Source organism: Ascaphus truei, unplaced genomic scaffold, assembly GCF_040206685.1.
Source record: "Ascaphus truei isolate aAscTru1 unplaced genomic scaffold, aAscTru1.hap1 HAP1_SCAFFOLD_1739, whole genome shotgun sequence".
NCBI lineage: Eukaryota > Metazoa > Chordata > Amphibia > Anura > Ascaphidae > Ascaphus > Ascaphus truei.
Genome location: NW_027454635.1, coordinates 40472 through 68048, shown reverse-complemented (window position 1 = coordinate 68048; position 27577 = coordinate 40472). Strand labels below are relative to the sequence as shown.

At 40.4% G+C, this 27577-nt stretch overlaps 15 non-coding genes across 15 annotated transcripts; 7 read left to right on the top strand and 8 right to left on the bottom strand.

The window, feature by feature from the left end:
* Positions 1-37: 37 nt before the first annotated feature.
* TRNAE-CUC (transfer RNA glutamic acid (anticodon CUC)) lies at positions 38-109 on the bottom strand. The gene has a single exon. It is a non-coding gene; the product is annotated as a tRNA-Glu (tRNA).
* Positions 110-771: 662 nt separating this feature from the next.
* On the top strand, positions 772-844 carry TRNAF-GAA (transfer RNA phenylalanine (anticodon GAA)). Its single transcript has one exon. It is a non-coding gene; the product is annotated as a tRNA-Phe (tRNA).
* Positions 845-3827: 2983 nt separating this feature from the next.
* Positions 3828-3899, bottom strand: TRNAE-CUC (transfer RNA glutamic acid (anticodon CUC)). Its single transcript has one exon. It is a non-coding gene; the product is annotated as a tRNA-Glu (tRNA).
* Positions 3900-4586: 687 nt separating this feature from the next.
* On the top strand, positions 4587-4659 carry TRNAF-GAA (transfer RNA phenylalanine (anticodon GAA)). The gene has a single exon. It is a non-coding gene; the product is annotated as a tRNA-Phe (tRNA).
* A 2972-nt stretch (positions 4660-7631) lies between these two features.
* Positions 7632-7702, bottom strand: TRNAE-CUC (transfer RNA glutamic acid (anticodon CUC)). Its single transcript has one exon. It is a non-coding gene; the product is annotated as a tRNA-Glu (tRNA).
* A 665-nt stretch (positions 7703-8367) lies between these two features.
* TRNAF-GAA (transfer RNA phenylalanine (anticodon GAA)) lies at positions 8368-8440 on the top strand. Its single transcript has one exon. It is a non-coding gene; the product is annotated as a tRNA-Phe (tRNA).
* A 2930-nt stretch (positions 8441-11370) lies between these two features.
* Positions 11371-11442, bottom strand: TRNAE-CUC (transfer RNA glutamic acid (anticodon CUC)). Its single transcript has one exon. It is a non-coding gene; the product is annotated as a tRNA-Glu (tRNA).
* Positions 11443-12108: 666 nt separating this feature from the next.
* Positions 12109-12180, top strand: TRNAF-GAA (transfer RNA phenylalanine (anticodon GAA)). Its single transcript has one exon. It is a non-coding gene; the product is annotated as a tRNA-Phe (tRNA).
* Positions 12181-15546: 3366 nt separating this feature from the next.
* On the bottom strand, positions 15547-15618 carry TRNAE-CUC (transfer RNA glutamic acid (anticodon CUC)). The gene has a single exon. It is a non-coding gene; the product is annotated as a tRNA-Glu (tRNA).
* Positions 15619-16282: 664 nt separating this feature from the next.
* Positions 16283-16355, top strand: TRNAF-GAA (transfer RNA phenylalanine (anticodon GAA)). The gene has a single exon. It is a non-coding gene; the product is annotated as a tRNA-Phe (tRNA).
* A 2949-nt stretch (positions 16356-19304) lies between these two features.
* On the bottom strand, positions 19305-19376 carry TRNAE-CUC (transfer RNA glutamic acid (anticodon CUC)). The gene has a single exon. It is a non-coding gene; the product is annotated as a tRNA-Glu (tRNA).
* Positions 19377-20041: 665 nt separating this feature from the next.
* TRNAF-GAA (transfer RNA phenylalanine (anticodon GAA)) lies at positions 20042-20113 on the top strand. Its single transcript has one exon. It is a non-coding gene; the product is annotated as a tRNA-Phe (tRNA).
* Positions 20114-23093: 2980 nt separating this feature from the next.
* On the bottom strand, positions 23094-23165 carry TRNAE-CUC (transfer RNA glutamic acid (anticodon CUC)). Its single transcript has one exon. It is a non-coding gene; the product is annotated as a tRNA-Glu (tRNA).
* Positions 23166-23831: 666 nt separating this feature from the next.
* On the top strand, positions 23832-23904 carry TRNAF-GAA (transfer RNA phenylalanine (anticodon GAA)). Its single transcript has one exon. It is a non-coding gene; the product is annotated as a tRNA-Phe (tRNA).
* Positions 23905-26845: 2941 nt separating this feature from the next.
* On the bottom strand, positions 26846-26917 carry TRNAE-CUC (transfer RNA glutamic acid (anticodon CUC)). Its single transcript has one exon. It is a non-coding gene; the product is annotated as a tRNA-Glu (tRNA).
* Between the last annotated feature and the right edge of the window lie 660 nt (positions 26918-27577).

Genomic DNA, 27577 nt, shown 5'->3' with positions numbered 1-27577 from the left:
AAAGAATCCGATTGGGTTTTCAAAACAAAAGCTTTCTTTCCCTGACCGGGAATCGAACCCGGGCCGCGGCGGTGAGAGCGCCGAATCCTAACCACTAGACAACCAGGGAAGATGCCTAGTATGGCGACAAAGGGTCTACTTACTGGGCTCCGATGATTCAACTCTCCTTCTCACCCAATCATCCACAGCCCTGGACATTCAGCTGTGTCTGATAACTGGGATTCAGCAGTGCAAGTTCCCAGACAGATTTGCCCTGCAGAAAGTGAAGCAGCCCGCACTGACGCACTTTCATGTAAGAGGGGAATTAGCTCACATGGTAGAGCGCTTGCTTTGCATGTAAGAGGTAGCGGGATCGATGCCCGCATTCTCCAAGTTTTTGGTGTGTAGTCAGTAGGGCAAGGCCTTCCAGACATTCTACTATTACATGAGATCACTGATTGATATGATGACTTCACTGAAGCCTGTTAGTGCTATTGATTGTAGCAAATACTCTCTTTTGTTTACCTTGCTGCGTTTGCCAATACAGTGAACAAGAAAAGGAAAAATTCAACATTTTAAAGTGTTTCAAGCATTATAATATATACTAGATTGTACTAGATTGAAGGGATGCCCCAGATTTTACAGTGTTTACAGTTTGCACTTATTCCCATGAAGTCTTATATTGTATTCCCCAGACTCTCTGAAAATTCACCTTTTCAAGGAAGCTTATCTGCCTATCTCTAACATTGTGCTTCAGATCCGCTCCAGACACCTGTCCAAAAATCATGCATAGCCGAAATAGCTCAGTTGGGAGAGCGTTAGACTGAAGATCTAAAGGTCCCTGGTTCGATCCCGGGTTTCGGCAGATGATTTTGTCAATACCAGCAGCAGTTTATTGAGCAACCTTTACATTATTTAGAATCATAATAATAATAATAATAATAATAATAACAATTTGTCACCATATGACTTCTGATTCAGTTCAACCATTTTGTAAGAGATACCAAAGAATGAATGCAACGTATGAAACAATAGCATTAAAAATCAGTGTTGCACATATAGGTATTGGCAAAATGATACAATAAGTGAGAGCAAGCAAAGTGGATTGTGTGCTGTATTTTGTTTATATGAGGCGGGCATCAAAATAACTAAACTATTGCTAGGTTTTTTACTCTCTGAAAGCTCTGAGACATCAAGACAGGTGAATAGTTCCTCCACCAGAGCTCCAAGAGACACCGGCTTCAGCGCGAAGAAGACATACATAAAACCGTCTTGCATTATTGGCGATACTGCTGTGCTTGTGACCATAGCATTAAACATCAACAGTTCACAGACTGGTGTTGGTCAAAATATTTAATGAGCAAATGGCAGCAAAGTTGGATGTGTTCTGCATGTTGTTTCTATTTTCTGATGACAGAAATGGTCACAAAATGGATACACATAGTATCTTGTTATGTATAGACTTAGACTGTAAGCTCTTCGGGGGAGCAGCAACTCTTTTTCCGGATCTTTCCTTTTATGTCTGTAGCGCTTTTTACCATTATGTTTCCTATAATTTTCCCATGATGTCTCTTATTATTATATCATGACAGATGTACTGTAGGGGATACTGTATCCCTAGCCATATATTTATTATATTCCAGTTTTGTCACTTGTATTATTGCTGTGAAGCGCTATGTATATTCCCCTTATGGTGACAAACTGGATAATATTTCCATTATGTCTCCTATTATTTTCCCATGGTATCTATTATTATTATTATTATTAATATTATTTTTAATAATATTATTATTATTATATCCATGCAGAATGTAGGATAGTGTCATCTAAAAGCACATATTGATTAAATGGTTGAAAATGATGCCTCCGTTTTTGCCAAGATTGTCTTGACACTTACACCCCAAAACTTCAATAGAGCCACACTTAAAAGACATCATCATTCTTTTTGATTCAAATGTACTTTTATGGTGCAGAAGCTGCATGCTGCCTGTGCCTTCAGTGTATGCATTTGTCAGTGTGTCTCTATCTGCCTCTCTGTCTCTTAATGGCCAGTCAGCCTGTGTGATGATGTCAGCATATGTCTGTGATGTTAGAGACGCATTGTGACATCATCACATATAGTGGCTGCTAGGTGAAGAGAGAGAGAGAGAGAGAGAGAGAGAGAGAGAGAGAGAGAGAGAGAGAGAGGGAGAGAGAGGGAGAGAGAGGGAGAGAGAGGGAGAGAGAGAGAGAGAGAGAGAGAGAGAGAGAGAGAGAGAGAGAGAGAGAGAGAGAGAGAGAGGCTCCTCCCTCCCATGCAAATGAATGGAGTGAGAGGAGAGGAGAGGAGAGGAGCAGAGGGACAGAAGCCTGTGCTGCTTCTGCTGTTAATGGGACAGGTTTTGGGGCGCTGTTTCTTGCTCTATCTCCCTCCCACCCACTCTCTCAGGGGTAGAAAGTTTTCAAGTGAGAGAGGAAAGGAAGGGTAAATGGAAGCTGAGGAGAGCTGGTCCTGTCCCTCTTGTTGGTAAAGAGGGTGCATCCACAAAGAGGTAAGGAGATAGGTTTATTTTAATTCAAGAAGGAGTGCCTGGTGGCGAAGCTGGCGTGCCCTGTCACACTACAGACCCCTCTGTGCGTGTGTGCGCGTGTGTGCGCGTGTGTGTGCCTGTGTCTGCAGGGGGTATCAGTCCCATCCATAGATAACAGGGGTGCTGCCGCTGCTGCTGCTGCTGCTCATATTTTAGCAATAGGCACATCCCTTTGGTGTTAATTAGTGTTTGCAGTACCATCTTTTTGGCTTTTGTGTGTGCATTTTGCATTTGTGTGTGTGAGTGTGCCATTTTATTTATTTATAAAATATTTTACCAGGAAGTAATACATTGAGAGTTACCTCTCGTTTTCAAGTATGTCCTGGGCACAGAGTAAAACAAATAGTACATGGTTACAAGTACAGTTACATACATGAACAGGGGTATAACATTATATACAAGACATTGCGTGCACAGTTAAAGAAAATGTATATTATGAGCGTATGAAACAGTTACAGTTTTGCATTTGTGTGTGTGAGTGTGTATTGCATGTTTTTTAAAACACCTTATCTGTATAGAAAAAAAGCCTTCTTTTAGTAATGTACAGTTACAATATGAACATGTCCCATCTCATCTCATCCACCTGACTCTGGATACGAAACATCCATGTATTCTTTTGTAACTTTTGTTCAATTTTCATACAATTTGCTTGCTCCATTTCAGAAAAATGAAATCTTTCAAATGGAAATAATTTGGAAACCGCTGTAACAAACAACACTGTACATGCTTATAGGTATATACATGCTCAGTGGGTTCGGTTTATGGATCTGTACACAATTATACATTGCCCACTTCGGCCATTTTAATTCCCCCTTTTTAAATTATTGTTACCAATATACATTTTGTGTGTGTGTGTGTGTGTGTGTTTGTGTGATGGGGTAGGTGGCGGTACTCAATGGCCGTGGCAATCTCGTCCTGAGTCCTGGTGACTGGAAATCATCATAATATAATAAATTGATTGAGTATGATTATAATTACTACAAATGTTCAAATAAAACCAAAATGTCGGCTAAGAAATGATATTGAAGCAATTTATGTTCATAAGTATGTAGGTGTGTATGTATAACTTTCCCCGACTAGCGCATTCTCTTCTTGCAATATTTCAATTGACATGCGCAATGAATACAATTCTTACAGTCACTTCCATTATCCTTTCTGTTTTCGGAATTGAATTAGCAAGAGATGGGTTTGCGCAAGTCTAAAATCAATGGGGGGAAATAAAATGACATTTCTGTCAACAGTAACTTAAGATATGAACAAAAAAAGAATCAGCTTTCTTTCCCTGACCGGGAATCGAACCCGGGCCGCGGCGGTGAGAGCGCCGAATCCTAACCACTAGACAACCAGGGAAGATGCCTAGGTGTGGCGACAAAGGGTCTACTTACTGGGTTCCGATGATTCAACTCTCCTTCTCAGATGATTCAACTCTCCTTCTCACCCAATCATCCACAGCCCTGGACATTCAGCTGTGTCTGATAACTGGGATTCAGCAGTGCAAGTTCCCAGACAGATTTGCCCTGCAGAAAGTGAAGCAGCCAGCACTGACGCACTTTCATGTAAGAGGGGAATTAGCTCACATGGTAGAGCGCTTGCTTTGCATGTAAGAGGTAGCGGGATCGATGCCCGCATTCTCCAATTTTTTTGGTGTGTAGTCAGTAGGGCCAGGCCTTCCAGACATTCTACTTTTACATGAGATCACTGATTGATATGATGACTTCACTGAAGCCTGTTAGTGCTATTGATTGTAGCAAATACTCTCTTTTGTTTACCTTGCTGCGTTTGCCAATACAGTGAACAAGAAAAGGAAAAATTCAACATTTTAAAGTGTTTCAAGCATTATAATATATACTAGATTGTACTAGATTGAAGGGATGCCCCAGATTTTACAGTGTTTACAGTTTGCACTTATTCCCATGAAGTCTTATATTGTATTCCCCAGACTCTCTGAAAATACACCTTTTCAAGGAAGCTTATCTGGCCTATCTCTAACATTGTGCTTCAGATCCGCTCCAGACACCTGTCCAAAAATCATGCATAGCCGAAATAGCTCAGTTGGGAGAGCGTTAGACTGAAGATCTAAAGGTCCCTGGTTCGATCCCGGGTTTCGGCAGATGATTTTGTCAATACCAGCAGCGGTTTATTGAGCAACCTTTACATTATTTAGAATCATAATAATAATAATAATAATAACAATTTGTCACCATATGACTTCTGATTCAGTTCAACCATTTTGTAAGAGATACCAAAGAATGAATGCAACGTACAGTATGAAACAATAGCATTAAAAATCAGTGTTGCACATATAGGTATTGGCAAAATGATACAATAAGTGAGAGCAAGCAAAGTGGATTGTGTGCTGTATTTTGTTTATATGAGGCGGGCATCAAAATAACTAAACTATTGCTAGGTTTTTTACTCTCTGAAAGCTCTGAGACATCAAGACAGGTGAATAGTTCCTCCACCAGAGCTCCAAGAGACACCGGCTTCAGCGCGAAGAAGACATACATAAAACCGTCTTGCATTATTGGCGATACTGCTGTGCTTGTGACCATAGCATTAAACATCAACAGTTCACAGACTGGTGTTGGTCAAAATATTTAATGAGCAAATGGCAGCAAAGTTGGATGTGTTCTGCATGTTGTTTCTATTTTCTGATGACAGAAATGGTCAGCAAAATGGATACACATAGTATCTTGTTATGTATAGACTTAGACTGTAAGCTCTTCGGGGGAGCAGCAACTCTTTTTCCGGATCTTTCCTTTTATGTCTGTAGCGCTTTTTACCATTATGTTTCCTATAATTTTCCCATGATGTCTCTTATTATTATATCCATGACAGATGTACTGTAGGATACTGTATCCCTAGCCATATATTTATTATATTCCAGTTTTGTCACTTGTATTATTGCTGTGAAGCGCTATGTATATTCCCCTTATGGTGACAAACTGGATAATATTTCCATTATGTCTCCTATTATTTTCCCATGGTATCTATTATTATTATTATTATTAATATTATTTTTAATAATATTATTATTATTATATCCATGCAGAATGTAGGATAGTGTCATCTAAAAGCACATATTGATTAAATGTTGAAAATGATGCCTCCGTTTTTTGCCAAGATTGTCTTGACACTTACACCCCAAAACTTCAATAGAGCCACACTTAAAAGACATCATCATTCTTTTTGATTCAAATGTACTTTTATGGTGCAGAAGCTGCATGCTGCCTGTGCCTTCAGTGTATGCATTTGTCAGTGTGTCTCTATCTGCCTCTCTGTCTCTTAATGGCCAGTCAGCCTGTGTGATGATGTCAGCATATGTCTGTGATGTTAGAGACGCATTGTGACATCATCACATATACTGGCTGCTAGGTGAAGAGAGAGAGAGAGAGAGAGAGAGAGGGAGAGAGAGGGAGAGAGAGAGAGAGAGAGAGAGAGAGAGAGAGAGAGAGAGAGAGAGAGAGAGAGAGAGAGAGAGAGAGGCTCCTCCCTCCCATGCAAATGAATGGAGTGAGAGGAGAGGAGAGGAGAGGAGCAGAGGGACAGAAGCCTGTGCTGCTTCTGCTGTTAATGGGACAGGTTTTGGGCGCTGTTTCTTGCTCTATCTCCCTCCCACCCACTCTCTCAGGGGTAGAAAGTTTTCAAGTGAGAGAGGAAAGGAAGGGTAAATGGAAGCTGAGGAGAGCTGGTCCTGTCCCTCTTGTTGGTAAAGAGGGTGCATCCATAAAGAGGTAAGGAGATAGGTTTATTTTAATTCAAGAAGGAGTGCCTGGTGGCGAAGCTGGCGTGCCCTGTCACACTACAGACCCCTCTGTGCGTGTGTGCGCGTGTGTGCGCGTGTGTGCGCGAGTGTGCGCGTGTGTGCGCGTGTGTGTGCCTGTGTCTGCAGGGGGTATCAGTCCCATCCATAGATAACAGGGGTGCTGCCGCTGCTGCTGCTGCTCATATTTAGCAATAGGCACATCCCTTTGGTGTTAATTAGTGTTTGCAGTACCATCTTTTTGGCTTTTGTGTGTGCATTTTGCATTTGTGTGTGTGAGTGTGCATTTTATTTATTTATAAAATATTTTACCAGGAAGTAATACATTGAGAGTTACCTCTCGTTTTCAAGTATGTCCTGGGCACAGAGTAAAACAAATAGTACATGGTTACAAGTACAGTTACACATATGAACAGGGTATACATTATATACTGTACAAGACATTGCGTGCACAGTTAAAGAAAATGTATATTATGAGCGTATGAAACAGTTACAGTTTTGCATTTGTGTGTGTGAGTGTGTATTGCATGTTTTTTTAAAACACCTTATCTGTATAGAAAAAAAGCCTTCTTTTAGTAATGTACAGTTACAATATGAACATGTCCCCATCTCATCTCATCCACCTGACTCTGGATACGAAACATCCATGTATTCTTTTGTAACTTTTGTTCAATTTTCATACAATTTGCTTGCTCCATTTCAGAAAAATGAAATCTTTCAAATGGAAATAATTTGGAAACCGCTGTAACAAACAACACTGTACATGCTTATAGGTATATACATGCTCAGGGGTCGGTTTATGGATCTGTACACAATTATACATTGCCCACTTCGGCCATTTTAATTCCCCCTTTTTAAATTATTGTTACCAATATACATTTTGTGTGTGTGTGTGTGTGTGTGTGTTTGTGTGATGGGGTAGGTGGCGGTACTCAATGGCCGTGGCAATCTCGTCCTGAGTCCTGGTGACTGGAAATCATCATAATATAATAAATTGATTGAGTATGATTATAATTACTACAAATGTTCAAATAAAACCAAAATGTCGGCTAAGAAATGATATTGAAGCAATTTATGTTCATAAGTATGTAGGTGTGTATGTATAACTTTCTCCCGACTAGCGCATTCTCTTCTTGCAATATTTCAATTGACATGCGCAATGAATACAATTCTTACAGTCACTTCCATTATCCTTTCTGTTTTCGGAATTGAATTAGCAAGAGATGGGTTTGCGCAAGTCTAAATCAATGGGGGGAAATAAAATGACATTTCTGTCAACAGTAACTTAAGATATGAACAAAAAAAAGAATCAGCTTTCTTTCCCTGACCGGGAATCGAACCCGGGCCGCGGCGGTGAGAGCGCCGAATCTAACCACTAGACAACCAGGGAAGATGCCTAGTATGGCGACAAAGGGTCTACTTACTGGGCTCCGATGATTCAACTCTCCTTCTCACCCAATCATCCACAGCCCTGGACATTCAGCTGTGTCTGATAACTGGGATTCAGCAGTGCAAGTTCCCAGACAGATTTGCCCTGCAGAAAGTGAAGCAGCCAGCACTGACGCACTTTCATGTAAGAGGGGAATTAGCTCACATGGTAGAGCGCTTGCTTTGCATGTAAGAGGTAGCGGGATCGATGCCCGCATTCTCCAAGTTTTTTGGTGTGTAGTCAGTCGGGCCAGGCCTTCCAGACATTCTACTTTTACATGAGATCACTGATTGATATGATGACTTCACTGAAGCCTGTTAGTGCTATTGATTGTAGCAAATACTCTCTTTTGTTTACCTTGCTGCGTTTGCCAATACAGTGAACAAGAAAAGGAAAAATTCAACATTTTAAAGTGTTTCAAGCATTATAATATATACTAGATTGTACTAGATTGAAGGGATGCCCCAGATTTTACAGTGTTTACAGTTTGCACTTATTCCCATGAAGTCTTATATTGTATTCCCCCAGACTCTCTGAAAATACACCTTTTCAAGGAAGCTTATCTGGCCTATCTCTAACATTGTGCTTCAGATCCGCTCCAGACACCTGTCCAAAAATCATGCATAGCCGAAATAGCTCAGTTGGGAGAGCGTTAGACTGAAGATCTAAAGGTCCCTGGTTCGATCCCGGGTTTCGGCAGATGATTTTGTCAATACCAGCAGCGGTTTATTGAGCAACCTTTACATTATTTAGAATCATAATAATAATAACAATTTGTCACCATATGACTTCTGATTCAGTTCAACCATTTTGTAAGAGATACCAAAGAATGAATGCAACGTACAGTATGAAACAATAGCATTAAAAATCAGTGTTGCACATATAGGTATTGGCAAAATGATACAATAAGTGAGAGCAAGCAAAGTGGATTGTGTGCTGTATTTTGTTTATATGAGGCGGGCATCAAAATAACTAAACTATTGCTAGGTTTTTTACTCTCTGAAAGCTCTGAGACATCAAGACAGGTGAATAGTTCCTCCACCAGAGCTCCAAGAGACACCGGCTTCAGCGCGAAGAAGACATACATAAAACCGTCTTGCATTATTGGCGATACTGCTGTGCTTGTGACCATAGCATTAAACATCAACAGTTCACAGACTGGTGTTGGTCAAAATATTTAATGAGCAAATGGCAGCAAAGTTGGATGTGTTCTGCATGTTGTTTCTATTTTCTGATGACAGAAATGGTCACAAAATGGATACACATAGTATCTTGTTATGTATAGACTTAGACTGTAAGCTCTTCGGGGGAGCAGCAACTCTTTTTCCGATCTTTCCTTTTATGTCTGTAGCGCTTTTTACCATTATGTTTCCTATAATTTTCCCATGATGTCTCTTATTATTATATCCATGACAGATGTACTGTAGGATACTGTATCCCTAGCCATATATTTATTATATTCCAGTTTTGTCACTTGTATTATTGCTGTGAAGCGCTATGTATATTCCCTTATGGTGACAAACTGGATAATATTTCCATTATGTCTCCTATTATTTTCCCATGGTATCTATTATTATTATTATTATTAATATTATTTTTAATAATATTATTATTATTATATCCATGCAGAATGTAGGATAGTGTCATCTAAAAGCACATATTGATTAAATGGTTGAAAATGATGCCTCCGTTTTTTGCCAAGATTGTCTTGACACTTACACCCCAAAACTTCAATAGAGCCACACTTAAAAGACATCATCATTCTTTTTGATTCAAATGTACTTTTATGGTGCAGAAGCTGCATGCTGCCTGTGCCTTCAGTGTATGCATTTGTCAGTGTGTCTCTATCTGCCTCTCTGTCTCTTAATGGCCAGTCAGCCTGTGTGATGATGTCAGCATATGTCTGTGATGTTAGAGACGCATTGTGACATCATCACATATACTGGCTGCTAGGTGAAGAGAGAGAGAGAGAGAGAGAGAGGAGAGAGAGAGAGAGAGAGAGAGAGAGAGGGAGAGAGAGGGAGAGAGAGAGAGAGAGAGAGAGAGAGAGAGAGAGAGGCTCCTCCCTCCCATGCAAATGAATGGAGTGAGAGGAGAGGAGAGGAGAGGAGCAGAGGGACAGAAGCCTGTGCTGCTTCTGCTGTTAATGGGACAGGTTTTGGGGCGCTGTTTCTTGCTCTATCTCCCTCCCACCCACTCTCTCAGGGGTAGAAAGTTTTCAAGTGAGAGAGGAAAGGAAGGGTAAATGGAAGCTGAGGAGAGCTGGTCCTGTCCCTCTTGTTGGTAAAGAGGGTGCATCCACAAAGAGGTAAGGAGATAGGTTTATTTTAATTCAAGAAGGAGTGCCTGGTGGCGAAGCTGGCGTGCCCTGTCACACTACAGACCCCTCTGTGCGTGTGTGCGCGTGTGTGCGCGTGTGTGTGCCTGTGTCTGCAGGGGGGTATCAGTCCCATCCATAGATAACAGGGGTGCTGCCGCTGCTGCTGCTGCTGCTCATATTTTAGCAATAGGCACATCCCTTTGGTGTTAATTAGTGTTTGCAGTACCATCTTTTTGGCTTTTGTGTGTGCATTTTGCATTTGTGTGTGTGAGTGTGCATTTTATTTATTTATAAAATATTTTACCAGGAAGTAATACATTGAGAGTTACCTCTCGTTTTCAAGTATGTCCTGGGCACAGAGTAAAACAAATAGTACATGGTTACAAGTACAGTTACATACATGAACAGGGTATACATTATATACAAGACATTGCGTGCACAGTTAAAGAAAATGTATATTATGAGCGTATGAAACAGTTACAGTTTTGCATTTGTGTGTGTGAGTGTGTATTGCATGTTTTTTTAAAACACCTTATCTGTATAGAAAAAAAGCCTTCTTTTAGTAATGTACAGTTACAATATGAACATGTCCCCATCTCATCTCATCCACCTGACTCTGGATACGAAACATCCATGTATTCTTTTGTAACTTTTGTTCAATTTTCATACAATTTGCTTGCTCCATTTCAGAAAAATGAAATCTTTCAAATGGAAATAATTTGGAAACCGCTTGTAACAAACAACACTGTACATGCTTATAGGTATATACATGCTCAGGGGTCGGTTTATGGATCTGTACACAATTATACATTGCCCACTTCGGCCATTTTAATTCCCCCTTTTTAAATTATTGTTACCAATATACATTTTGTGTGTGTGTGTGTGTGTGTGTGTGTTTGTGTGATGGGGTAGGTGGCGGTACTCAATGGCCGTGGCAATCTCGTCCTGAGTCCTGGTGACTGGAAATCATCATAATATAATAAATTGATTGAGTATGATTATAATTACTACAAATGTTCAAATAAAACCAAAATGTCGGCTAAGAAATGATATTGAAGCAATTTATGTTCATAAGTATGTAGGTGTGTATGTATAACTTTCCCCGACTAGCGCATTCTCTTCTTGCAATATTTCAATTGACATGCGCAATGAATACAATTCTTACAGTCACTTCCATTATCCTTTCTGTTTTCGGAATTGAATTAGCAAGAGATGGGTTTGCGCAAGTCTAAAATCAATGGGGGGAAATAAAATGACATTTCTGTCAACAGTAACTTAAGATATGAACAAAAAAAAGAATCAGCTTTCTTTCCCTGACCGGGAATCGAACCCGGGCCGCGGCGGTGAGAGCGCCGAATCCTAACCACTAGACAACCAGGGAAGATGCCTAGTATGGCGACAAAGGGTCTACTTACTGGGCTCCGATGATTCAACTCTCCTTCTCACCCAATCATCCACAGCCCTGGACATTCAGCTGTGTCTGATAACTGGGATTCAGCAGTGCAAGTTCCCAGACAGATTTGCCCTGCAGAAAGTGAAGCAGCCAGCACTGACGCACTTTCATGTAAGGGGGGAATTAGCTCACATGGTAGAGCGCTTGCTTTGCATGTAAGAGGTAGCGGGATCGATGCCCGCATTCTCCAAGTTTTTTTGGTGTGTAGTCAGTAGGGCCAGGCCTTCCAGACATTCTACTTTTACATGAGATCACTGATTCATATGATGACTTCACTGAAGCCTGTTAGTGCTATTGATTGTAGCAAATACTCTCTTTTGTTTACCTTGCTGCGTTTGCCAATACAGTGAACAAGAAAAGGAAAAATTCAACATTTTAAAGTGTTTCAAGCATTATAATATATACTAGATTGTACTAGATTGAAGGGATGCCCCAGATTTTACAGTGTTTACAGTTTGCACTTATTCCCATGAAGTCTTATATTGTATTCCCCCACACTCTCTGAAAATACACCTTTTCAAGGAAGCTTATCTGGCCTATCTCTAACATTGTGCTTCAGATCCGCTCCAGACACCTGTCCAAAAATCATGCATAGCCGAAATAGCTCAGTTGGGAGAGCGTTAGACTGAAGATCTAAAGGTCCTGGTTCGATCCCGGGTTTCGGCAGATGATTTTGTCAATACCAGCAGCGGTTTATTGAGCAACCTTTACATTATTTAGAATCATAATAATAATAATAATAATAACAATTTGTCACCATATGACTTCTGATTCAGTTCAACCATTTTGTAAGAGATACCAAAGAATGAATGCAACGTACAGTATGAAACAATAGCATTAAAAATCAGTGTTGCACATATAGGTATTGGCAAAATGATACAATAAGTGAGAGCAAGCAAAGTGGATTGTGTGCTGTATTTTGTTTATATGAGGCGGGCATCAAAATAACTAAACTATTGCTAGGTTTTTTACTCTCTGAAAGCTCTGAGACATCAAGAATAGTTCCTCCACCAGAGCTCCAAGAGACACCGGCTTCAGCGCGAAGAAGACATACATAAAACCGTCTTGCATTATTGGCGATACTGCTGTGCTTGTGACCATAGCATTAAACATCAACAGTTCACAGACTGGTGTTGGTCAAAATATTTAATGAGCAAATGGCAGCAAAGTTGGATGTGTTCTGCATGTTGTTTCTATTTTCTGATGACAGAAATGGTCACAAAATGGATACACATAGTATCTTGTTATGTATAGACTTAGACTGTAAGCTCTTCGGGGGAGCAGCAACTCTTTTTCCGGATCTTTCCTTTTATGTCTGTAGCGCTTTTTACCATTATGTTTCCTATAATTTTCCCATGATGTCTCTTATTATTATATCCATGACAGATGTACTGTAGGATACTGTATCCTAGCCATATATTTATTATATTCCAGTTTTGTCACTTGTATTATTGCTGTGAAGCGCTATGTATATTCCCCTTATGGTGACAAACTGGATAATATTTCCATTATGTCTCCTATTATTTTCCCATGGTATCTATTATTATTATTATTATTAATATTATTTTTAATAATATTATTATTATTATATCCATGCAGAATGTAGGATAGTGTCATCTAAAAGCACATATTGATTAAATGGTTGAAAATGATGCCTCCGTTTTTTGCCAAGATTGTCTTGACACTTACACCCCAAAACTTCAATAGAGCCACACTTAAAAGACATCATCATTCTTTTTGATTCAAATGTACTTTTATGGTGCAGAAGCTGCATGCTGCCTGTGCCTTCAGTGTATGCATTTGTCAGTGTGTCTCTATCTGCCTCTCTGTCTCTTAATGGCCAGTCAGCCTGTGTGATGATGTCAGCATATGTCTGTGATGTTAGAGACGCATTGTGACATCATCACATATAGTGGCTGCTAGGTGAAGAGAGAGAGAGAGAGAGAGAGAGAGAGGAGAGAGAGAGAGAGAGAGGGAGAGAGAGGGAGAGAGAGGGAGAGAGAGGGAGAGAGAGAGAGAGAGAGAGAGAGAGAGAGAGAGAGAGAGAGAGAGAGAGAGAGAGGAGAGAGAGAGAGAGGCTCCTCCCTCCCATGCAAATGAATGGAGTGAGAGGAGAGGAGAGGAGAGGAGCAGAGGGACAGAAGCCTGTGCTGCTTCTGCTGTTAATGGGACAGGTTTTGGGGCGCTGTTTCTTGCTCTATCTCCCTCCCACCCACTCTCTCAGGGGTAGAAAGTTTTCAAGTGAGAGAGGAAAGGAAGGGTAAATGGAAGCTGAGGAGAGCTGGTCCTGTCCCTCTTGTTGGTAAAGAGGGTGCATCCACAAAGAGGTAAGGAGATAGGTTTATTTTAATTCAAGAAGGAGTGCCTGGTGGCGAAGCTGGCGTGCCCTGTCACACTACAGACCCCTCTGTGCGTGTGTGCGCGTGTGTGTGCCTGTGTCTGCAGGGGGTATCAGTCCCATCCATAGATAACAGGGGTGCTGCCGCTGCTGCTGCTGCTCATATTTTAGCAATAGGCACATCCCTTTGGTGTTAATTAGTGTTTGCAGTACCATCTTTTTGGCTTTTGTGTGTGCATTTTGCATTTGTGTGTGTGAGTGTGCATTTTATTTATTTATAAAATATTTTACCAGGAAGTAATACATTGAGAGTTACCTCTCGTTTTCAAGTACACTGCGACACACTTTATTCGAGCTTGGCTAGTCCCACGAATTCGGGTATACCCGGGTGTATTGAGGTTTGTGACTGTTTTCTGCCTGAGTACATTGAGTTATTTTCCAAGCAGGGATTGAAGCATTTTATTCCCGCTGGCTGCAATACTGCACAGTATATATATATAAACTGCATTACAATTCATGAATTTATGCCATCTGGTAGACACGCGAGCCATTGCAGCCTATTAAATCCTAATCATTATCATTTAACAGATCAGCCGCCCATCAGCCAGGCATGAACCCAGGCTGGGAAGGCAAATGCAACGGGGCTTGTCAGAGGTTAGGAGTGGCGCATTCCAGGTATCTGCCAGGTACATACCGGGTATTTGCTCGAATAAAGTGTGTCGGTGCAGTATGTCCTGGGCACAGAGTAAAACAAATAGTACATGGTTACAAGTACAGTTACATACATGAACAGGGTATACATTATATACAAGACATTGCGTGCACAGTTAAAGAAAATGTATATTATGAGCGTATGAAACAGACAGTTACAGTTTGCATTTGTGTGTGTGAGTGTGTATTGCATGTTTTTTTAAAACACCTTATCTGTATAGAAAAAAAGCCTTCTTTTAGTAATGTACAGTTACAATATGAACATGTCCCCATCTCATCTCATCCACCTGACTCTGGATACGAAACATCCATGTATTCTTTTGTAACTTTTGTTCAATTTTCATACAATTTGCTTGCTCCATTTCAGAAAAATGAAATCTTTCAAATGGAAATAATTTGGAAACCGCTGTAACAAACAACACTGTACATGCTTATAGGTATATACATGCTCAGGGGTCGGTTTATGGATCTGTACACAATTATACATTGCCCACTTCGGCCATTTTAATTCCCCCTTTTTAAATTATTGTTACCAATATACATTTTGTGTGTGTGTGTGTGTGTGTGTGTGTTTGTGTGATGGGGTAGGTGGCGGTACTCAATGGCCGTGGCAATCTCGTCCTGAGTCCTGGTGACTGGAAATCATCATAATATAATAAATTGATTGAGTATGATTATAATTACTACAAATGTTCAAATAAAACCAAAATGTCGGCTAAGAAATGATATTGAAGCAATTTATGTTCATAAGTATGTAGGTGTGTATGTATAACTTTCCCCGACTAGCGCATTCTCTTCTTGCAATATTTCAATTGACATGCGCAATGAATACAATTCTTACAGTCACTTCCATTATCCTTTCTGTTTTCGGAATTGAATTAGCAAGAGATGGGTTTGCGCAAGTCTAAAATCAATGGGGGAAATAAAATGACATTTCTGTCAACAGTAACTTAAGATATGAACAAAAAAAGAATCAGCTTTCTTTCCCTGACCGGGAATCGAACCCGGGCCGCGGCGGTGAGAGCGCCGAATCCTAACCACTAGACAACCAGGGAAGATGCCTAGGTGTGGCGACAAAGGGTCTACTTACTGGGCTCCGATGATTCAACTCTCCTTCTCACCCAATCATCCACAGCCCTGGACATTCAGCTGTGTCTGATAACTGGATTCAGCAGTGCAAGTTCCCAGACAGATTTGCCCTGCAGAAAGTGAAGCAGCCAGCACTGACGCACTTTCATGTAAGAGGGGAATTAGCTCACATGGTAGAGCGCTTGCTTTGCATGTAAGAGGTAGCGGGATCGATGCCCGCATTCTCCAATTTTTTTGGTGTGTAGTCAGTAGGGCCAGGCCTTCCAGACATTCTACTATTACATGAGATCACTGATTGATATGATGACTTCACTGAAGCCTGTTAGTGCTATTGATTGTAGCAAATACTCTCTTTTGTTTACCTTGCTGCGTTTGCCAATACAGTGAACAAGAAAAGGAAAAATTCAACATTTTAAAGTGTTTCAAGCATTATAATATATACTAGATTGTACTAGATTGAAGGGATGCCCCAGATTTTACAGTGTTTACAGTTTGCACTTATTCCCATGAAGTCTTATATTGTATTCCCCAGACTCTCTGAAAATACACCTTTTCAAGGAAGCTTATCTGGCCTATCTCTAACATTGTGCTTCAGATCCGCTCCAGACACCTGTCCAAAAATCATGCATAGCCGAAATAGCTCAGTTGGGAGAGCGTTAGACTGAAGATCTAAAGGTCCCTGGTTCGATCCCGGGTTTCGGCAGATGATTTTGTCAATACCAGCAGCGGTTTATTGAGCAACCTTTACATTGTTTAGAATCATAATAATAATAATAATAATAACAATTTGTCACCATATGACTTCTGATTCAGTTCAACCATTTTGTAAGAGATACCAAAGAATGAATGCAACGTACAGTATGAAACAATAGCATTAAAAATCAGTGTTGCACATATAGGTATTGGCAAAATGATACAATAAGTGAGAGCAAGCAAAGTGGATTGTGTGCTGTATTTTGTTTATATGAGGCGGGCATCAAAATAACTAAACTATTGCTAGGTTTTTTACTCTCTGAAAGCTCTGAGACATCAAGACAGGTGAATAGTTCCTCCACCAGAGCTCAAGAGACACCGGCTTCAGCGCGAAGAAGACATACATAAAACCGTCTTGCATTATTGGCGATACTGCTGTGCTTGTGACCATAGCATTAAACATCATTAAACATCAACAGTTCACAGACTGGTGTTGGTCAAAATATTTAATGAGCAAATGGCAGCAAAGTTGGATGTGTTCTGCATGTTGTTTCTATTTTCTGATGACAGAAATGGTCACAAAATGGATACACATAGTATCTTGTTATGTATAGACTTAGACTGTAAGCTCTTCGGGGGAGCAGCAACTCTTTTTCCGGATCTTTCCTTTTATGTCTGTAGCGCTTTTTACCATTATGTTTCCTATAATTTTCCCATGATGTCTCTTATTATTATATCCATGACAGATGTACTGTAGGATACTGTATCCCTAGCCATATATTTATTATATTCCAGTTTTGTCACTTGTATTATTGCTGTGAAGCGCTATGTATATTCCCCTTATGGTGACAAACTGGATAATATTTCCATTATGTCTCCTATTATTTTCCCATGGTATCTATTATTATTATTATTATTATATTATTTTTAATAATATTATTATTATTATATCCATGCAGAATGTAGGATAGTGTCATCTAAAAGCACATATTGATTAAATGGTTGAAAATGATGCCTCCGTTTTTTGCCAAGATTGTCTTGACACTTACACCCCAAAACTTCAATAGAGCCACACTTAAAAGACATCATCATTCTTTTTGATTCAAATGTACTTTTATGGTGCAGAAGCTGCATGCTGCCTGTGCCTTCAGTGTATGCATTTGTCAGTGTGTCTCTATCTGCCTCTCTGTCTCTTAATGGCCAGTCAGCCTGTGTGATGATGTCAGCATATGTCTGTGATGTTAGAGACACATTGTGACATCATCACATATAGTGGCTGCTAGGTGAAGAGAGAGAGAGAGAGAGAGGGAGAGAGGAGAGAGAGGGAGAGAGAGAGAGAGAGAGAGAGAGAGAGAGAGAGAGAGAGAGAGAGAGAGAGAGAGAGAGAGAGAGAGAGGCTCCTCCCTCCCATGCAAATGAATGGAGAGGAGAGGAGAGGAGCAGAGGGACAGAAGCCTGTGCTGCTTCTGCTGTTAATGGGACAGGTTTTGGGGCGCTGTTTCTTGCTCTATCTCCCTCCCACCCACTCTCTCAGGGGTAGAAAGTTTTCAAGTGAGAGAGGAAAGGAAGGGTAAATGGAAGCTGAGGAGAGCTGGTCCTGTCCCTCTTGTTGGTAAAGAGGGTGCATCCACAAAGAGGTAAGGAGATAGGTTTATTTTAATTCAAGAAGGAGTGCCTGGTGGCGAAGCTGGCGTGCCCTGTCACACTACAGACCCCTCTGTGCGTGGTGGTGTGCGCGTGTGTGCGCGTGTGTGTGCCTGTGTCTGCAGGGGGTATCAGTCCCATCCATAGATAACAGGGGTGCTGCCGCTGCTGCTGCTGCTGCTGCTCATATTTTAGCAATAGGCACATCCCTTTGGTGTTAATTAGTGTTTGCAGTACCATCTTTTTGGCTTTTGTGTGTGCATTTTGCATTTGTGTGTGTGAGTGTGCATTTTATTTATTTATAAAATATTTTACCAGGAAGTAATACATTGAGAGTTACCTCTCGTTTTCAAGTATGTCCTGGGCACAGAGTAAAACAAATAGTACATGGTTACAAGTACAGTTACATACATGAACAGGGTATACATTATATACAAGACATTGCGTGCACAGTTAAAGAAAATGTATATTATGAGCGTATGAAACAGTTACAGTTTTGCATTTGTGTGTGTGAGTGTGTATTGCATGTTTTTTTAAAACACCTTATCTGTATAGAAAAAAAGCCTTCTTTTAGTAATGTACAGTTACAATATGAACATGTCCCCATCTCATCTCATCCACCTGACTCTGGATACGAAACATCCATGTATTCTTTTGTAACTTTTGTTCAATTTTCATACAATTTGCTTGCTCCATTTCAGAAAAATGAAATCTTTCAAATGGAAATAATTTGGAAACCGCTGTAACAAACAACACTGTACATGCTTATAGGTATATACATGCTCAGGGGTCGGTTTATGGATCTGTACACAATTATACATTGCCCACTTCGGCCATTTTAATTCCCCCTTTTTAAATTATTGTTACCAATATACATTTTGTGTGTGTGTGTGTGTGTGTGTTTGTGTGATGGGGTAGGTGGCGGTACTCAATGGCCGTGGCAATCTCGTCCTGAGTCCTGGTGACTGGAAATCATCATAATATAATAAATTGATTGAGTATGATTATAATTACTACAAATGTTCAAATAAAACCAAAATGTCGGCTAAGAAATGATATTGAAGCAATTTATGTTCATAAGTATGTAGGTGTGTATGTATAACTTTCCCCGACTAGCGCATTCTCTTCTTGCAATATTTCAATTGACATGCGCAATGAATACAATTCTTACAGTCACTTCCATTATCCTTTCTGTTTTCGGAATTGAATTAGCAAGAGATGGGTTTGCGCAAGTCTAAAATCAATGGGGGGAAATAAAATGACATTTCTGTCAACAGTAACTTAAGATATGAACAAAAAAAAGAATCAGCTTTCTTTCCCTGACCGGGAATCGAACCCGGGCCGCGGCGGTGAGAGCGCCGAATCCTAACCACTAGACAACCAGGGAAGATGCCTAGTATGGCGACAAAGGGTCTACTTACTGGGCTCCGATGATTCAACTCTCCTTCTCACCCAATCATCCACAGCCCTGGACATTCAGCTGTGTCTGATAACTGGGATTCAGCAGTGCAAGTTCCCAGACAGATTTGCCCTGCAGAAAGTGAAGCAGCCAGCACTGACGCACTTTCATGTAAGAGGGGAATTAGCTCACATGGTAGAGCGCTTGCTTTGCATGTAAGAGGTAGCGGGATCGATGCCCGCATTCTCCAATTTTTTTGGTGTGTAGTCAGTAGGGCCAGGCCTTCCAGACATTCTACTTTTACATGAGATCACTGATTCATATGATGACTTCACTGAAGCCTGTTAGTGCTATTGATTGTAGCAAATACTCTCTTTTGTTTACCTTGCTGCGTTTGCCAATACAGTGAACAAGAAAAGGAAAAATTCAACATTTTAAAGTGTTTCAAGCATTATAATATATACTAGATTGTACTAGATTGAAGGGATGCCCCAGATTTTACAGTGTTTACAGTTTGCACTTATTCCCATGAAGTCTTATATTGTATTCCCCCACACTCTCTGAAAATACACCTTTTCAAGGAAGCTTATCTGGCCTATCTCTAACATTGTGCTTCAGATCCGCTCCAGACACCTGTCCAAAAATCATGCATAGCCGAAATAGCTCAGTTGGGAGAGCGTTAGACTGAAGATCTAAAGGTCCCTGGTTCGATCCCGGTTTCGGCAGATGATTTTGTCATACCAGCAGCGGTTTATTGAGCAACCTTTACATTATTTAGAATCATAATAATAATAATAATAATAACAATTTGTCACCATATGACTTCTGATTCAGTTCAACCATTTTGTAAGAGATACCAAAGAATGAATGCAACGTACAGTATGAAACAATAGCATTAAAAATCAGTGTTGCACATATAGGTATTGGCAAAATGATACAATAAGTGAGAGCAAGCAAAGTGGATTGTGTGCTGTATTTTGTTTATATGAGGCGGGGCATCAAAAATAACTAAACTATTGCTAGGTTTTTTACTCTCTGAAAGCTCTGAGACATCAAGACAGGTGAATAGTTCCTCCACCAGAGCTCCAAGAGACACCGGCTTCAGCGCGAAGAAGACATACATAAAACCGTCTTGCATTATTGGCGATACTGCTGTGCTTGTGACCATAGCATTAAACATCAACAGTTCACAGACTGGTGTTGGTCAAAATATTTTAATGAGCAAATGGCAGCAAAGTTGGATGTGTTCTGCATGTTGTTTTCTATTTTTCTGATGACAGAAATGGTCACAAAATGGATACACATAGTATCTTGTTATGTATAGACTTAGACTGTAAGCTCTTCGGGGGAGCAGCAACTCTTTTTCCGGATCTTTCCTTTTATGTCTGTAGCGCTTTTTACCATTATGTTTCCTATAATTTTCCCATGATGTCTCTTATTATTATATCCATGACAGATGTACTGTAGGATACTGTATCCCTAGCCATATATTTATTATATTCCAGTTTTGTCCACTTGTATTATTGCTGTGAAGCGCTATGTATATTCCCCTTATGGTGACAAACTGGATAATATTTCCATTATGTCTTCCTATTATTTTCCATGGTATCTATTATTATTATTATATTATTATTATATTATTTTTAATAATATTATTATTATTATATCCATGCAGAATGTAGGATAGTGTCATCTAAAAGCACATATTGATTAAATGGTTGAAAATGATGCCTCCGTTTTTTGCCAAGATTGTCTTGACACTTACACCCCAAAACTTCAATAGAGCCACACTTAAAAGACATCATCATTCTTTTTGATTCAAATGTACTTTTATGGTGCAGAAGCTGCATGCTGCCTGTGCCTTCAGTGTATGCATTTGTCAGTGTGTCTCTATCTGCCTCTCTGTCTCTTAATGGCCAGTCAGCCTGTGTGATGATGTCAGCATATGTCTGTGATGTTAGAGACGCATTGTGACATCATCACATATAGTGGCTGCTAGGTGAAGAGAGAGAGAGAGAGAGAGAGAGAGAGAGAGAGAGAGAGAGAGAGAGGAGAGGAGGGAGAGAGAGGGAGAGAGAGGAGAGAGAGGGAGAGAGAGCGAGAGAGAGAGAGAGAGAGAGAGAGAGAGAGAGAGAGAGAGAGAGAGAGAGAGAGGCTCCTCCCTCCCATGCAAATGAATGGAGTGAGAGGAGAGGAGAGGAGAGGAGCAGAGGGACAGAAGCCTGTGCTGCTTCTGCTGTTAATGGGACAGGTTTTGGGGCGCTGTTTCTTGCTCTATCTCCCTCCCACCCACTCTCTCAGGGGTAGAAAGTTTTCAAGTGAGAGAGGAAAGGAAGGGTAAATGGAAGCTGAGGAGAGCTGGTCCTGTCCCTCTTGTTGGTAAAGAGGGTGCATCCACAAAGAGGTAAGGAGATAGGTTTATTTTAATTCAAGAAGGAGTGCCTGGTGGCGAAGCTGGCGTGCCCTGTCACACTACAGACCCCTCTGTGCGTGTGTGCGCGTGTGTGTGCCTGTGTCTGCAGGGGGTATCAGTCCCATCCATAGATAACAGGGGTGCTGCCGCTGCTGCTGCTGCTCATATTTTAGCAATAGGCACATCCCTTTGGTGTTAATTAGTGTTTGCAGTACCATCTTTTTGGCTTTTGTGTGTGCATTTTGCATTTGTGTGTGTGAGTGTGCATTTTATTTATTTATAAAATATTTTACCAGGAAGTAATACATTGAGAGTTACCTCTCGTTTTCAAGTATGTCCTGGGCACAGAGTAAAACAAATAGTACATGGTTACAAGTACAGTTACATACATGAACAGGGTATACATTATATACAAGACATTGCGTGCACAGTTAAAGAAAATGTATATTATGAGCGTATGAAACAGTTACAGTTTTGCATTTGTGTGTGTGAGTGTGTATTGCATGTTTTTTTAAAACACCTTATCTGTATAGAAAAAAAGCCTTCTTTTAGTAATGTACAGTTACAATATGAACATGTCCCCATCTCATCTCATCCACCTGACTCTGGATACGAAACATCCATGTATTCTTTTGTAACTTTTGTTCAATTTTCATACAATTTGCTTGCTCCATTTCAGAAAAATGAAATCTTTCAAATGGAAATAATTTGGAAACCGCTGTAACAAACAACACTGTACATGCTTATAGGTATATACATGCTCAGGGGTCGGTTTATGGATCTGTACACAATTATACATTGCCCACTTCGGCCATTTTAATTCCCCCTTTTTAAATTATTGTTACCAATATACATTTTGTGTGTGTGTGTGTGTGTGTGTTTGTGTGATGGGGTAGGTGGCGGTACTCAATGGCCGTGGCAATCTCGTCCTGAGTCCTGGTGACTGGAAATCATCATAATATAATAAATTGATTGAGTATGATTATAATTACTACAAATGTTCAAATAAAACCAAAATGTCGGCTAAGAAATGATATTGAAGCAATTTATGTTCATAAGTATGTAGGTGTGTATGTATAACTTTCCCCGACTAGCGCATTCTCTTCTTGCAATATTTCAATTGACATGCGCAATGAATACAATTCTTACAGTCACTTCCATTATCCTTTCTGTTTTCGGAATTGAATTAGCAAGAGATGGGTTTGCGCAAGTCTAAAATCAATGGGGGGAAATAAAATGACATTTCTGTCAACAGTAACTTAAGATATGAACAAAAAAAGAATCAGCTTTCTTTCCCTGACCGGGAATCGAACCCGGGCCGCGGCGGTGAGAGCGCCGAATCCTAACCACTAGACAACCAGGGAAGATGCCTAGGTGTGGCGACAAAGGGTCTACTTACTGGGCTCCGATGATTCAACTCTCCTTCTCACCCAATCATCCACAGCCCTGGACATTCAGCTGTGTCTGATAACTGGGATTCAGCAGTGCAAGTTCCCAGACAGATTTGCCCTGCAGAAAGTGAAGCAGCCAGCACTGACGCACTTTCATGTAAGAGGGGAATTAGCTCACATGGTAGAGCGCTTGCTTTGCATGTAAGAGGTAGCGGGATCGATGCCCGCATTCTCCAATTTTTTTGGTGTGTAGTCAGTAGGGCCAGGCCTTCCAGACATTCTACTTTTACATGAGATCACTGATTGATATGATGACTTCACTGAAGCCTGTTAGTGCTATTGATTGTAGCAAATACTCTCTTTTGTTTACCTTGCTGCGTTTGCCAATACAGTGAACAAGAAAAGGAAAAATTCAACATTTTAAAGTGTTTCAAGCATTATAATATATACTAGATTGTACTAGATTGAAGGGATGCCCCAGATTTTACAGTGTTTACAGTTTGCACTTATTCCCATGAAGTCTTATATTGTATTCCCCCAGACTCTCTGAAAATACACCTTTTCAAGGAAGCTTATCTGGCCTATCTCTAACATTGTGCTTCAGATCCGCTCCAGACACCTGTCCAAAAATCATGCATAGCCGAAATAGCTCAGTTGGGAGACCGTTAGACTGAAGATCTAAAGGTCCCTGGTTCGATCCCGGGTTTCGGCAGATGATTTTGTCAATACCAGCAGCGGTTTATTGAGCAACCTTTACATTATTTAGAATCATAATAATAATAATAATAATAACAATTTGTCACCATATGACTTCTGATTCAGTTCAACCATTTTGTAAGAGATACCAAAGAATGAATGCAACGTACAGTATGAAACAATAGCATTAAAAATCAGTGTTGCACATATAGGTATTGGCAAAATGATACAATAAGTGAGAGCAAGCAAAGTGGATTGTGTGCTGTATTTTGTTTATATGAGGCGGGCATCAAAATAACTAAACTATTGCTAGGTTTTTTACTCTCTGAAAGCTCTGAGACATCAAGACAGGTGAATAGTTCCTCCACCAGAGCTCCAAGAGACACCGGCTTCAGCGCGAAGAAGACATACATAAAACCGTCTTGCATTATTGGCGATACTGCTGTGCTTGTGACCATAGCATTAAACATCAACAGTTCACAGACTGGTGTTGGTCAAAATATTTAATGAGCAAATGGCAGCAAAGTTGGATGTGTTCTGCATGTTGTTTCTATTTTCTGATGACAGAAATGGTCACAAAATGGATACACATAGTATCTTGTTATGTATAGACTTAGACTGTAAGCTCTTCGGGGGAGCAGCAACTCTTTTTCCGGATCTTTCCTTTTATGTCTGTAGCGCTTTTTACCATTATGTTTCCTATAATTTTCCCATGATGTCTCTTATTATTATATCCATGACAGATGTACTGTAGGATACTGTATCCCTAGCCATATATTTATTATATTCCAGTTTTGTCACTTGTTTTATTGCTGTGAAGCGCTATGTATATTCCCCTTATGGTGACAAACTGGATAATATTTCCATTATGTCTCCTATTATTTTCCCATGGTATCTATTATTATTATTATTATTAATATTATTTTTAATAATATTATTATTATTATATCCATGCAGAATGTAGGATAGTGTCATCTAAAAGCACATATTGATTAAATGGTTGAAAATGATGCCTCCGTTTTTTGCCAAGATTGTCTTGACACTTACACCCCAAAACTTCAATAGAGCCACACTTAAAAGACATCATCATTCTTTTTGATTCAAATGTACTTTTATGGTGCAGAAGCTGCATGCTGCCTGTGCCTTCAGTGTATGCATTTGTCAGTGTGTCTCTATCTGCCTCTCTGTCTCTTAATGGCCAGTCAGCCTGTGTGATGATGTCAGCATATGTCTGTGATGTTAGAGACGCATTGTGACATCATCACATATAGTGGCTGCTAGGTGAAGAGAGAGAGAGAGGAGAGAGAGAGAGAGAGAGAGAGAGGGAGAGAGAGGGAGAGAGAGAGAGAGAGAGAGAGAGAGAGAGAGAGAGAGAGAGAGAGAGAGAGAGAGAGAGAGAGGCTCCTCCCTCCCATGCAAATGAATGGAGTGAGAGGAGAGGAGAGGAGAGGAGCAGAGGGACAGAAGCCTGTGCTGCTTCTGCTGTTAATGGGACAGGTTTTGGGGCGCTGTTTCTTGCTCTATCTCCCTCCCACCCACTCTCTCAGGGGTAGAAAGTTTTCAAGTGAGAGAGGAAAGGAAGGGTAAATGGAAGCTGAGGAGAGCTGGTCCTGTCCCTCTTGTTGGTAAAGAGGGTGCATCCACAAAGAGGTAAGGAGATAGGTTTATTTTAATTCAAGAAGGAGTGCCTGGTGGCGAAGCTGGCGTGCCCTGTCACACTACAGACCCCTCTGTGCGTGTGTGCGCGTGTGTGCGCGTGTGTGTGCCTGTGTCTGCAGGGGGTATCAGTCCCATCCATAGATAACAGGGGTGCTGCCGCTGCTGCTGCTGCTCATATTTTAGCAATAGGCACATCCCTTTGGTGTTAATTAGTGTTTGCAGTACCATCTTTTTGGCTTTTGTGTGTGCATTTTGCATTTGTGTGTGTGAGTGTGCATTTTATTTATTTATAAAATATTTTACCAGGAAGTAATACATTGAGAGTTACCTCTCGTTTTCAAGTATGTCCTGGGCACAGAGTAAAACAAATAGTACATGGTTACAAGTACAGTTACATACATGAACAGGGTATACATTATATACAAGACATTGCGTGCACAGTTAAAGAAAATGTATATTATGAGCGTATGAAACAGTTACAGTTTTGCATTTGTGTGTGTGAGTGTGTATTGCATGTTTTTTTAAAACACCTTATCTGTATAGAAAAAAAGCCTTCTTTTAGTAATGTACAGTTACAATATGAACATGTCCCCATCTCATCTCATCCACCTGACTCTGGATACGAAACATCCATGTATTCTTTTGTAACTTTTGTTCAATTTTCATACAATTTGCTTGCTCCATTTCAGAAAAATGAAATCTTTCAAATGGAAATAATTTGGAAACCGCTGTAACAAACAACACTGTACATGCTTATAGGTATATACATGCTCAGGGGTCGGTTTATGGATCTGTACACAATTATACATTGCCCACTTCGGCCATTTTAATTCCCCCTTTTTAAATTATTGTTACCAATATACATTTTGTGTGTGTGTGTGTGTGTTTGTGTGATGGGGTAGGTCGCGGTACTCAATGGCCGTGGCAATCTCGTCCTGAGTCCTGGTGACTGGAAATCATCATAATATAATAAATTGATTGAGTATGATTATAATTACTACAAATGTTCAAATAAAACCAAAATGTCGGCTAAGAAATGATATTGAAGCAATTTATGTTCATAAGTATGTAGGTGTGTATGTATAACTTTCCCCGACTAGCGCATTCTCTTCTTGCAATATTTCAATTGACATGCGCAATGAATACAATTCTTACAGTCACTTCCATTATCCTTTCTGTTTTCGGAATTGAATTAGCAAGAGATGGGTTTGCGCAAGTCTAAAATCAATGGGGGGAAATAAAATGACATTTCTGTCAACAGTAACTTAAGATATGAACAAAAAAAGAATCAGCTTTCTTTCCCTGACCGGGAATCGAACCCGGGCCGCGGCGGTGAGAGCGCCGAATCCTAACCACTAGACAACCAGGGAAGATGCCTAGTATGGCGACAAAGGGTCTACTTACTGGGCTCCGATGATTCAACTCTCCTTCTCACCCAATCATCCACAGCCCTGGACATTCAGCTGTGTCTGATAACTGGGATTCAGCAGTGCAAGTTCCCAGACAGATTTGCCCTGCAGAAAGTGAAGCAGCCAGCACTGACGCACTTTCATGTAAGAGGGGAATTAGCTCACATGGTAGAGCGCTTGCTTTGCATGTAAGAGGTAGCGGGATCGATGCCCGCATTCTCCAATTTTTTTGGTGTGTAGTCAGTAGGGCCAGGCCTTCCAGACATTCTACTTTTACATGAGATCACTGATTGATATGATGACTTCACTGAAGCCTGTTAGTGCTATTGATTGTAGCAAATACTCTCTTTTGTTTACCTTGCTGCGTTTGCCAATACAGTGAACAAGAAAAGGAAAAATTCAACATTTTAAAGTGTTTCAAGCATTATAATATATACTAGATTGTACTAGATTGAAGGGATGCCCCAGATTTTACAGTGTTTACAGTTTGCACTTATTCCCATGAAGTCTTATATTGTATTCCCCCAGACTCTCTGAAAATACACCTTTTCAAGGAAGCTTATCTGGCCTATCTCTAACATTGTGCTTCAGATCCGCTCCAGACACCTGTCCAAAAATCAT